This window comes from Chrysochloris asiatica, unplaced genomic scaffold, assembly GCF_000296735.1.
Source record: "Chrysochloris asiatica unplaced genomic scaffold, ChrAsi1.0 scaffold00050, whole genome shotgun sequence".
NCBI classification, from domain to species: Eukaryota; Metazoa; Chordata; class Mammalia; order Afrosoricida; family Chrysochloridae; genus Chrysochloris; species Chrysochloris asiatica.
Window position 1 is genome coordinate 2,510,853 of NW_006408568.1, and position 10,309 is coordinate 2,521,161.

The window sequence follows — 10,309 nt, forward strand, 5'->3', positions numbered from 1 at the left end:
CTGGGGGGCACGAGGGAAGGATTGCATGGAGGGGATTGTAACCATGGCAATGAGAGGATATACGATAGAATGAATGTAAAACCAATGTTCTCCCATGTAAACTATCACATAATTCACAATAAACATTAAAAAAAAAAAGAAAAAAGAAACTGGCAGGCTCTCCCTGGAAGTCCCCAGGCAGTGGGCAAGCCGACCTCAATGACAGAATTCTATGCTGGATTTTTCCCCCAGAAGCCATCCTCTAATTGAAAATGACCCCATGCAGCTGTCAGCCTGAAGGCCTCGGGGTCTGCATGCCAGCCTGTGCCTGTTGCAGAATCTGTGACATGATGACATCAAATACACAAGCCCAGGAAGCCATTAACAACTGTTTATTTGTGCCTGACAAGAAGGCGTTAGATAATACAGGCCTGGGGGCTGCTGAGGGCTGGAAGTGCTCTAGTAAGGCAGAGACCTGCATGTACCCAGCCTGTTCACAAGCAGAAACAAGTCTCAGCCTGTCCTTCCAGGGGAGGCGTACAGCATAAACAGAGCCTGGTTAGGGGTTTTCCTCATGTGACATAGAAGAAGCACAAAAGGACAGGCCTTTTGCCTCAAAAGTGACCTCTGAGTGACATTCTGTGGCCACAATTCCTAGACAGAAATTGTCTCTAGAGGACAACCCTCTTGGTGAAACAGTAAAGATGAACTAGTTTTTTCTGACCCACAGTTTCCTCACTTGTAAAATGTGAATGACTATAGTACCTACTCTAACACTCGGAGTGGGAAGAGGCATGATTGAATGAGTCTGGAAGAAGGACAAACAAAAAGTCAGAGAAAACAGGCAACTTGTCCAAAGTCATGTTGCTCTTGTTAGGGGCTGTCAAGTCAATTCTGACTTGTAGTAACCCCACATGATAAAGTAAAACTGCCCCAGAGGATTTCCTAGGAGTTCTAGTATGGCACTGTAGGATAAGCACAGAACTGCTAACCACAAGGTCGGCAGTTCAAATCCACCAGCTGCTCTTAGAAGACCTTATCCAGGGTCTCTATGAGTCAGAACTGGCTTCATGGTACACAGTACCAACAATAACAATCTTTACAGTAGTAGATAGCCAAATCTTTCTCCAGCAGAGTTGATGGGTGGGTTTGAAGGGCCAGCTTTTCAGTTTGCAGCTAAATGCTTAACTGTTTCACCATGAGGTTTCTTTGTCCAAAATCATATCATCCACATTTGACTAGAGAAACAATGGGATTTAATTCTCTATATCTTCTGAATTTCTAGAGTAATGTTGGGTGGCCATTCCATAGATTTTCCTATTCAATGAATGGTTATTTTACAAAATTAAGTATTAAAAACATTAAGATAATGAGTGTGAGTCCTTAGGCATTTCCTCCATAAATATTTATGATGTACCTAGTAAGAACAAGGGACCGTGCAAGGTATATGAAGGTGCATACCATGGACAAGGTACTGCATCCAGGCAGCTCAATTCAGTGGGGAGGAGAGAGCGGAAAATAACAGATAACCAGATGCATAAATATGATCTGTGTGTGAAGAATAAAACTCAGGCAGTATAAGGGATTCAAAGAACAGATGCAGTGGGGTGGTGGTGGCTGTGGAAGTTATTTTAGTTCTAATGGTCAAGGACATTCTTTGAGAAGAGGTAGATTTTGAGTAGAGATCAAAATGTCATTAAGAAAGTAAAGATCTGGTAGGACTGTTTGGCAGGTTTAAGGAAAAGCAATACCCCCGGTGTGACTAGTTCAGGGTTAGCTAGAAGGAGGATGGTGGGGGCTGTGGGTGGAGCAGAAGGCTGGCCCAGATGAGAAGTTTGGACTTTTTTGTAAATGGGATGGGAAGTCACTGAAGGGTTTTGAGCTGTGAATTAGTCTAATCTGATTTATGTTTTAACAGGATCTTTCTGCTTATTGGTTAGAACAGAATATAATGGAGAGGGACGGCAGCAGGAAGACCAGTTAGGAGATGTTTGCAAAAATCTAGGTGAGAAGTGTTGATGGCTTGTACCAAGATGGCAGGCGTGGATGCACTGGGAATTGGTTGGAGTCTATATACAGTGTGAGGGTACAGTTGCAGAACTTATTAAAGGCTAAGATGTGAAATTAAAGAGAAAAAGAAGAACAATAGTTGGCGTGATAGTTGAGGTTTGGTGTCAACTTGGCTGGAACAGGATTCTCAGTGGTTTGACAGTTGAGATTCATATATTCCCCCAGGAGGTGATTTACTGTGATAAACCAATAGGAGAATTAAGGGTAGGATGCTGTAGTTGCTGTTGTTCCTTCCAGGTGGTTTGACTCATAGTGATCTTATATGCTAACCTTTCAGTTAGTAGTCCAGTGCTTATCCTACAGTGCCACATCAGGACTCCATACAGCACTCTTAATCTACCACCACCCTGATCTGATGACTTGCAGGAGATTCACAAGAGTGTGTTATGTGACACCTTTTATCTCACAAGAAATAAAAAGAGGGGTCTTCCAGAAAGATGGCAGACTAGGTAGACACACTACACAGACCCTCACAAAGACATATGAGCCCAAATGAAACAGGCACAGATGAAAATCCTAGAATCCTAAACTCCAGAGGAAAGGTTAGAGAAGTGGATTGAGTGCTTGCTGGGAGAAGACACTGATCAGGGACGGTGAGAGGGGAGACTGACTGGTGTGACCGTCTTGAACCTCTGTTAACAGCTTTGGTGACAGAAGATGGCTTGACAAAGCAGATTCACACATGTGTGATTCCTTCTTTTCCCCCTCATTCCCTTGGTAACCAAAGGTGTGGCCAGCTCCCACCCTCATCCACCCCCCAGTGCAGACCCTTGTCTTCAGGAGTTCAAAGCCATGTGGTTGGGAGCCATGCCAGTGTGAGGTGAGGGCTGATCGCACCAATTTGGTGCCTGTATTCAGCAGGGCTCAGCTCCAGACCTACAGAACCTGCAGAGCATCAAACCAGCAGTAGTATAGCAGAAACTCTCATCACTAACCACCCTGCCCCCAGCAGTCTGATGGTTCACTGAAACCAGCTCCACCTAGAGCTTCCACAAACTTCTTACAAACTGAGTGTTCTAAGGCTCAGCACTGGGCTATGAGCCACAAGGTCGGTCATTCAAACCCATAAGCTGCTCCTCAGAAACCCTATACAGGGTTGCTGTGAGTCAGAATAGACTCAACAGTACTGAAAACAACAAGCTTAGATAACACCTCAGCCTACAGTGTCTTCATCACCTCTTCCATCACATCCCTCCTGTACCCACTTCTTGAGCTCCTTGACTGGCAGGAGACCCCCAGAGTTTTCTCTTCCCCAAGTCCAGCAATCGCACTGTTTTTGTTTGTTTAATCTTTCTTCTTCCTTTCTTCCCGAAATTTTATCCTTTCTTTTGTTTTTTATCCTTTGCTTTTGTTTTCCCTTTTTGTCTTCTTTTTCTCATTTTCCCTGTTCTTCCTCTTTTTTTTTTTTTCCTTTTGATCATTCTTTACTACTGTTTACCATTTCTCTTTTCATCTTCCCTCCTCCTGGTAAGTGTTTTTAAATTTTTTCCCTTTTAATTTCTCTCTAATAAGGAGCTCTGGTAGCGTAATGGTTATGAATTGGGCTGCAAACCTCAAGGTCAGCAGTTCAAAACTACCAGCTGCTCCGCAGGAGAAAGATGAGGCGTTCTGATCCCGTAAAGACTAACAGCCTCGGAAACCCTGTGCAGGGTGGCTATGAGTCGGAACCAACAACAACAACAATCCTTGTCTATAACTCCATTTTGTCTTTCTCTTTTTAGTTATTACATTCTTTTGTTTTGTTTTGTTTTCTGGTTAATATTTGTATGTCTTTTTTCTCATTAATTGTTTTCTCTTTTTTTCATGGTTAGTTACTTGTTTGTTATTCTGTTTTGTTTTCTTGTGTGTGTGTTAGGAGACTGGGGTGGATTTCTTCTCTTTCCCACCTAACAGGACTCAGCAACTGTGTCCATAACCGTACCCTCTGCAGTTCCAGCCAATTTGCAAGAGTCAGTACCAGCTCCTATACCACCTGATCAATGATAGACAGCAGCCAACACCAGCCAAACCACCCTAAACTGTAGTGCATGAATGGCAAATAGAAAACAATGAGCAAAATTCCATTCTCTAACTACACCCACAAGATACAGTTGGCAAGAGCCTAATCCTAATAAATCAGCATATAATCATCAATTAAATACAATATCACCACAATTTCTCAGAGACAACAGACAATTTTAGCTCACACAAGGAAACATAAGAGAACGGCTCAAACAAATGACCAAGATGCAGAGCCAGAAAACATTTCTATGGAAGAAATGTACTGAAACAAATAGAAATAGAATAAAAAAGAATGATACTTAGGTACCTTCAAAGGATTTCAAAAAGATTGAGGAAGGCAAGGACAACACAGAAAAATCTTTAGGGAAACACTATAAGAACAGAAAAAAAAAAAAAAAAAGTTTGAAACAATACAAAATGTGCAATTAGAAATCTAGGAGATTAATTCTGAGATTTCAGAAATGGACATTACATTGAACAGGCAAAGGAGTAGATCTGAAACAATGGAAGCCCAAATTTATGAACTTGAAAATAAATCTCTCAATTCTAGTATACTAGAAGAATAATCAGAAAAAAGAATGAAAAATATGAAGAAAGCCTAAGATTAACGTGGGACCCCATGAGGAGGAAGAATTTATGGATGATCAGATTACAGAATATGAAGAAATAATAAAACGCACAGAGAAAATTGTCAAGGAGTTATTGGAAGAAAACTTCCTTAACATTATGAAAGATGAGAAGATAAACATATAATCAGAATCAAATTTTCCAAAGACAAGGAAAGAATCCTGAGAGCAGCTTGAGAAAAAATAAGAACTACCTATAAAGGAGAACCAGTAAGACTAAGCTTTGACTTCTCAGCATAAACCACGCAGGCAAAAAGACAATGGGATGACATATACAAAACTCTGAAAGAAAAAAAAAAATTGCCTACCAAGAACTGTCCCCCATATATGACAGTGAAATTAGGACATTTGCAGATAAACTTAAAGTAAAGGAATTTGGAATAACCAGACTAACTTTACAAAAAAAATACTAACAGGTGTTCTTTGGACTGAGAACCAACAAGAGCAGACAATAACCTGAGATTACGATACATGACAACACCACCTCGAACTCAGTCCAGATATGGAAGTCTTTAAAATAAAACAAACCTACAACACTGAAAATAGGAAACCAGAGATATCAATTTATAAGGAAGTCAACTACAAAGCAAAAAGGGGAATAGTGTAGATACAAAACCTCCAACTAGTGAGTAAGTCATGTAAATTTCAAGCTAAAACAGACTGTTTAAAACAGTGAAAAATTATAAACTACAGGGTAACCTCAGAGAAAATTAATACACCTTCACTTCAAAATGAAAAAGAGAAAAGTCAGGGAGATTTAGTAAATACTAACACAACAGAAATGAAAATAAAAAGAAAACCCATGAGCAAAATGAAGTCAGTGGAATAAAAAAAAAAAAAAAACAGCATCAAAACACACACACACAACAAAAAGCACAATGACAGCAATCATTTCAGACCTATCAATGATTACATTGAATATAAATGGATTAAATGCCATAGTCAAGATATAGAGAGTAGCAGAATAGATAAGAAAACAGGAGCCAGAGTGCTCCTTGGAGGCCAGGATGGCCAAACTTCGGTTCTCGTACTTTGGACATATTGTCAGGAGGGACCAGTCACTGGAGAAGGATATCATGTTTGGTAAGGTGGAGGGTCAGAGAAAAAGAGGAAGACCCCCCAGTGAGATGGATTGGTCAAGTAGCAGCATCAATGGGCTCAAGCGTGGCAACAGTAGTGAAGTTGGCCCAGGATCAGGCAGTGTTTCGTTCTGCTGTGCATAAGGTCGCTATGAGTCCGTACGGACTCGATGGCACCTAACAACAACAACAAAACTGTTATAGAATAAATTTCCAGTTGTTAAAACACTAGATAACTAAGATAGAATTTGACATTGAGAGTGGGGTACTACTCTAACAGATACCTAAAATATAGAAGCAGCTTTGGAATTGACTAATGAGCAGAAGCTGGAAGAGTATTAAGCTGCCTAATAGTGAAAGCATAGATTTACTACAAAGGACTTTTGTTGAAATTTTGAATGTCAAAGGCAATTCCGATGAGAACTTAGAAGGACTCAAGGAGAGCTGTAACACCAGCGATGGCACAGATGGTAAGAAGAAGCAACAGAGATAATAGCAGCAGAAGAACCAGGAGACTCATGCAAGACAGCATGGAAGTTGACCCATGAGGCAAGAGAGCTGAGCACCTTCATGCAGGAGGCCTCCTGGTAGAGTGGGGTGCCTCTGAGCACTTGTTGGTGAAGGTAGACTTTCTGATCCATGGAGTGAGAAAGCTAAATGCCTTTTGGCCAAGGCTTACTAGTGGAATGGGGTGCCATTGGGCACTTATCAGTAAAGCTGAAGAGTTTTATGACTTTTATTCGGACAGAATAGAGGTCAGGCTGGTCTCTTCTAGAGATCAAGGAACCAGGAAGCAGAAGCTGAAGAGATAAGGAGCACAGAAAGCAGAACTGCCTCAGTCTCAAAAGATAGAACTATGACCTCTGAGATTTCTAAGGGTGGACACAGTTTCCTAAGTTTCAAGGACTTGGCTTCTCAACCAACTCAACTCCAGAGTGGAGGTGCTATTAAGTTGGGGTCTCTGCCCAAAGTTGAAGGAGTGAGGTTGCCATACCCCAAAGAGCAGAAGAAGTGGGTCTGTCAGGATTGAGGGAATAGGGTCACCACTCAGATGGACTAGGAGAATGGGGCTTCCCAAAACCAAGGGAGCAGAGTTGCCATTCCAGTGGATCTGGAAGGCAGAACTGCAGTTCATAGTCAACGGACCTCTATCCAGAACCCAGAGTGCGTGGCCAACACCCAGAGTCTAGAAGCCAGGACCATCACCTATATGGTCTTAGAGAACAGAGAACTATTTTCAGGGTTGGCACTCTGAATTTGGATTTCTAGCCTCTTAAACTTTGTGGGAATACATTTCTGGTTGTTGAAGCCATCCAATTGTAGTATTTCTGTTATAGCAGCATTAGAGAACTAAGACAGATTTGTGTGCAAATGTGTAGGATAAATACATTATTATCCTGTATTTTTGGCATAAGCAACAAGATGAATGGAGGTATCATTTTATAGAGATGGGAAAACTGGGAGGATGATGTTGAGCAGAAGGCTGGAAATCAAGGTTTGTCTATGAACATGAGTACTATTTGCAAACAGAAATGCAATTAGAGTAAGATTTGAAACACTACAGAATTTATATTATAAGTCGTATAAATACCTTTCTATTTTTTTTTTTTTTTTCCTGTTCATCATGGGCAATCTGATTTTCTCTCCTGACTTTTAGAAGGAATAATAAACCCATTTGCAATGATTTATTGGTATATGCACCTAGTGGTTTTCTCTATCTTTGGGATTACTAACAAGTAAGTTCCTTGAGAACAGGAACACTGTCTTATTTATCTTTTTATCTCCTAGATTTAGCCTAGTTCCTGATTGGCTACAATACATTTCTCATTAATATTTATTGACTAAATGAGGGAAATGGGGTGTTTGCACACAACATACACACAACTACCAGAGTCAATCCTCATCAAAACTCTAAGAGTATGGAGATGTTTTAGGCCTTCTACTTCCACTGCCTACTTAGTCTAAGTGACTTCATGGGGTCCTCTGACCCCATGCAGCCTCTCCTCCAGGTCTGCATCCCCCTCACAGGTTTCTTTCCAACCATAAACATTAACACCACTGTGTCAGATTTCCACGTCCACTGATAGCTCATGTCAATGAGACATCAGAAGAGATGCTCATCTACATAACGTACATATATAGTATACATTGTAATTGAAAAGATTGACTCCTTTGGTTACAATTTCAGATATCACAACTGACACTTTATACACCACAGTTCTTAAGACAGCCTGAAAAATAAAATTACATCATACAGTCTATTGCCTGTATGCCTTTATACATGGGACTTACAGTAGAGAAGATGTATTTTTAAGAAGTACATCAGGAAGGGGCAGGCTTGCAGGGTATACCCTTTGGTTGGTTGATGATGCATGGAGGGGATTGTAACCATGGCAATGAAATGATATACGATAGGATGAATATAAAGCTAATGTTCTCCCACGTAAACTATCACATAATTCACAATATAATATTAAAAAAAAAAAAGAACTACATCAGGGAGTGCACAGACAGAAAGAACCGGCCATGTGTAAAGATGCTCAAGGGGACATCTTTGTCCCTTCAGTGGCTTGTGGGTTTGAACTGCCAACCTTGCCATTAGCAGCCCAATGTCTAATTCACAGCGCCACCAAGATTCCTCGTTGTTGTTATTGTTAGGTACCTTGGAGTCAATTCTGACTCATAGCTACCCTATATAGGGTTTCTAAGGAACAGCTGGTGGGTTTGAATTGCCAACCTTGTGGTCCACAGTCCAATGTTGTTGATCATATAGCACCACACCAGGAGTCCAAGGCTCCTGGGGGTTGTATAATGAACCAACTTAAAACCATTTATCATGACTTACAAGTGTATGAATCACCTGCACCTGCTCTAAGCTAAACCCCATTGGTCTCAGCAGGATTCAGCTGGGCAGTTCTTTTGATCTTGGCTGAAGCACACTCAAGTGTCTGGTGCTCAGTTAGCTGTTAACTAATCTAAAATGGCTTGGGCTGGGCTACCTGGTGCTGTTTCTGTGTCTCATCCTCCGGTAGGCCAGCTGGACATAACTTCACGGCAGTTACAGAGTCCAAGAAAGAAAGGGATTGTGCAAGGTCTCTTGACTCAAAGTTTGCAGTTACTTACCTCTTATGTATTGTCTTGGTCAAAGCAGCCACGAAGCCAGTCCAAATTCAAGGAGTCGGGGAATAGATTCTACTTGTTTTCCCTCCCACAATGATATTTTGCTTGGGAAGGAGGTGAAAATACACATAACAAAATACACCCTAATTCAACATTTTCTACGTGTACAGTGCAATGAAATCAATTCCGTTCTTCACGTTGTGTTGCCTTCTTCGCTATCTCTCCCCATATCACTCCATTAATTTAGACTCCCTGCCCTCTACACTTCTTCTCATTTTAGAGTTACTGTATGCAGTTTGATCTATAGATAATTCTTTAAAAGAACACACTACTCAAAGTGAATATTCTTTATTAATTAAGCCAATCTGTTCAATTGAAGGATGACTTCATGAGATAGTTTAGGTTCAAAGCTTAATGATCATCTCAGAGCTATCTGTAGATTCAGGGATTCCATCAATCCCAATGAATTTAGAAAGTTTGTTTTATATTTGAAGTTCTGTTACACATTTTTCCTCTTTTTGGTAAGGATTCATTTATTTGATCCTTGATCAAAATGTTTGCTAATGGCATATGGGCACCAGCTTGCTCTTCTGATCTCATGACAATGAATTCGGTATTCAGAGAGGCAATGAGACTTGCAAGTCCATTTCCTCCTGTGATTCTTGGGCCTCCTTCCTTTTCTATTACAGGGGAATAGCAACTCATAGTAACTTGGATGGCCTTTCACAAAATTTCTAAGATCTCAGGCACAACCCACTGAAAGAGTAGTTAGAACTTAAAAATATTAGTATATGCTTGCTCTGTATGTTTTCAACAACAATAAAATAAATTATTTTAAAAAAACAAGCAAACATACTAGGTCAATTGACTGGATAGATCCTTGAGTTGTTGTTAGGTGCCATCGAGTCGGCACCAACTCATAGCGACCCTATGTACAACAGAACGAAACACTGACCGATCCTTGGCCAACCTCACAATTGTTGCCACATTTGAATCCATTGATGCTGTCACTTTGCCAATCCATCTTGCTGGCGTCTTCCTCTTTTTCTCTGACCCTCCATCTTACCAAGCATGATATCCTTCTCTAGCGACTGGTCCTTCCTGACAATATGTCCAAAGTATGAGAGATGAAGTTTGGCCATCTTGGCCTCTAATGAGCACTCTGGCTGCACTTCTTCCAAAACAGATCTATTGGTTCTTTTGGCAGCCCATGACACTTTTAGTATTCTCCTCAACACCATAATTCAAAGTCATCAATTCTTCTACGATCTTCCTTATTCACTGTCCAGCTTTCGCATCCATATGAAGTTATTGAAAATACCATGGCTTGGGTCAGGGGCACCTTAATCGTCAAGCTGACATCTTTGCTCTTCAACACTTTAAAAAGTTCCTGTGCAGCAGATTTGCCTAATGCAATACATCGTCTGATCTCTT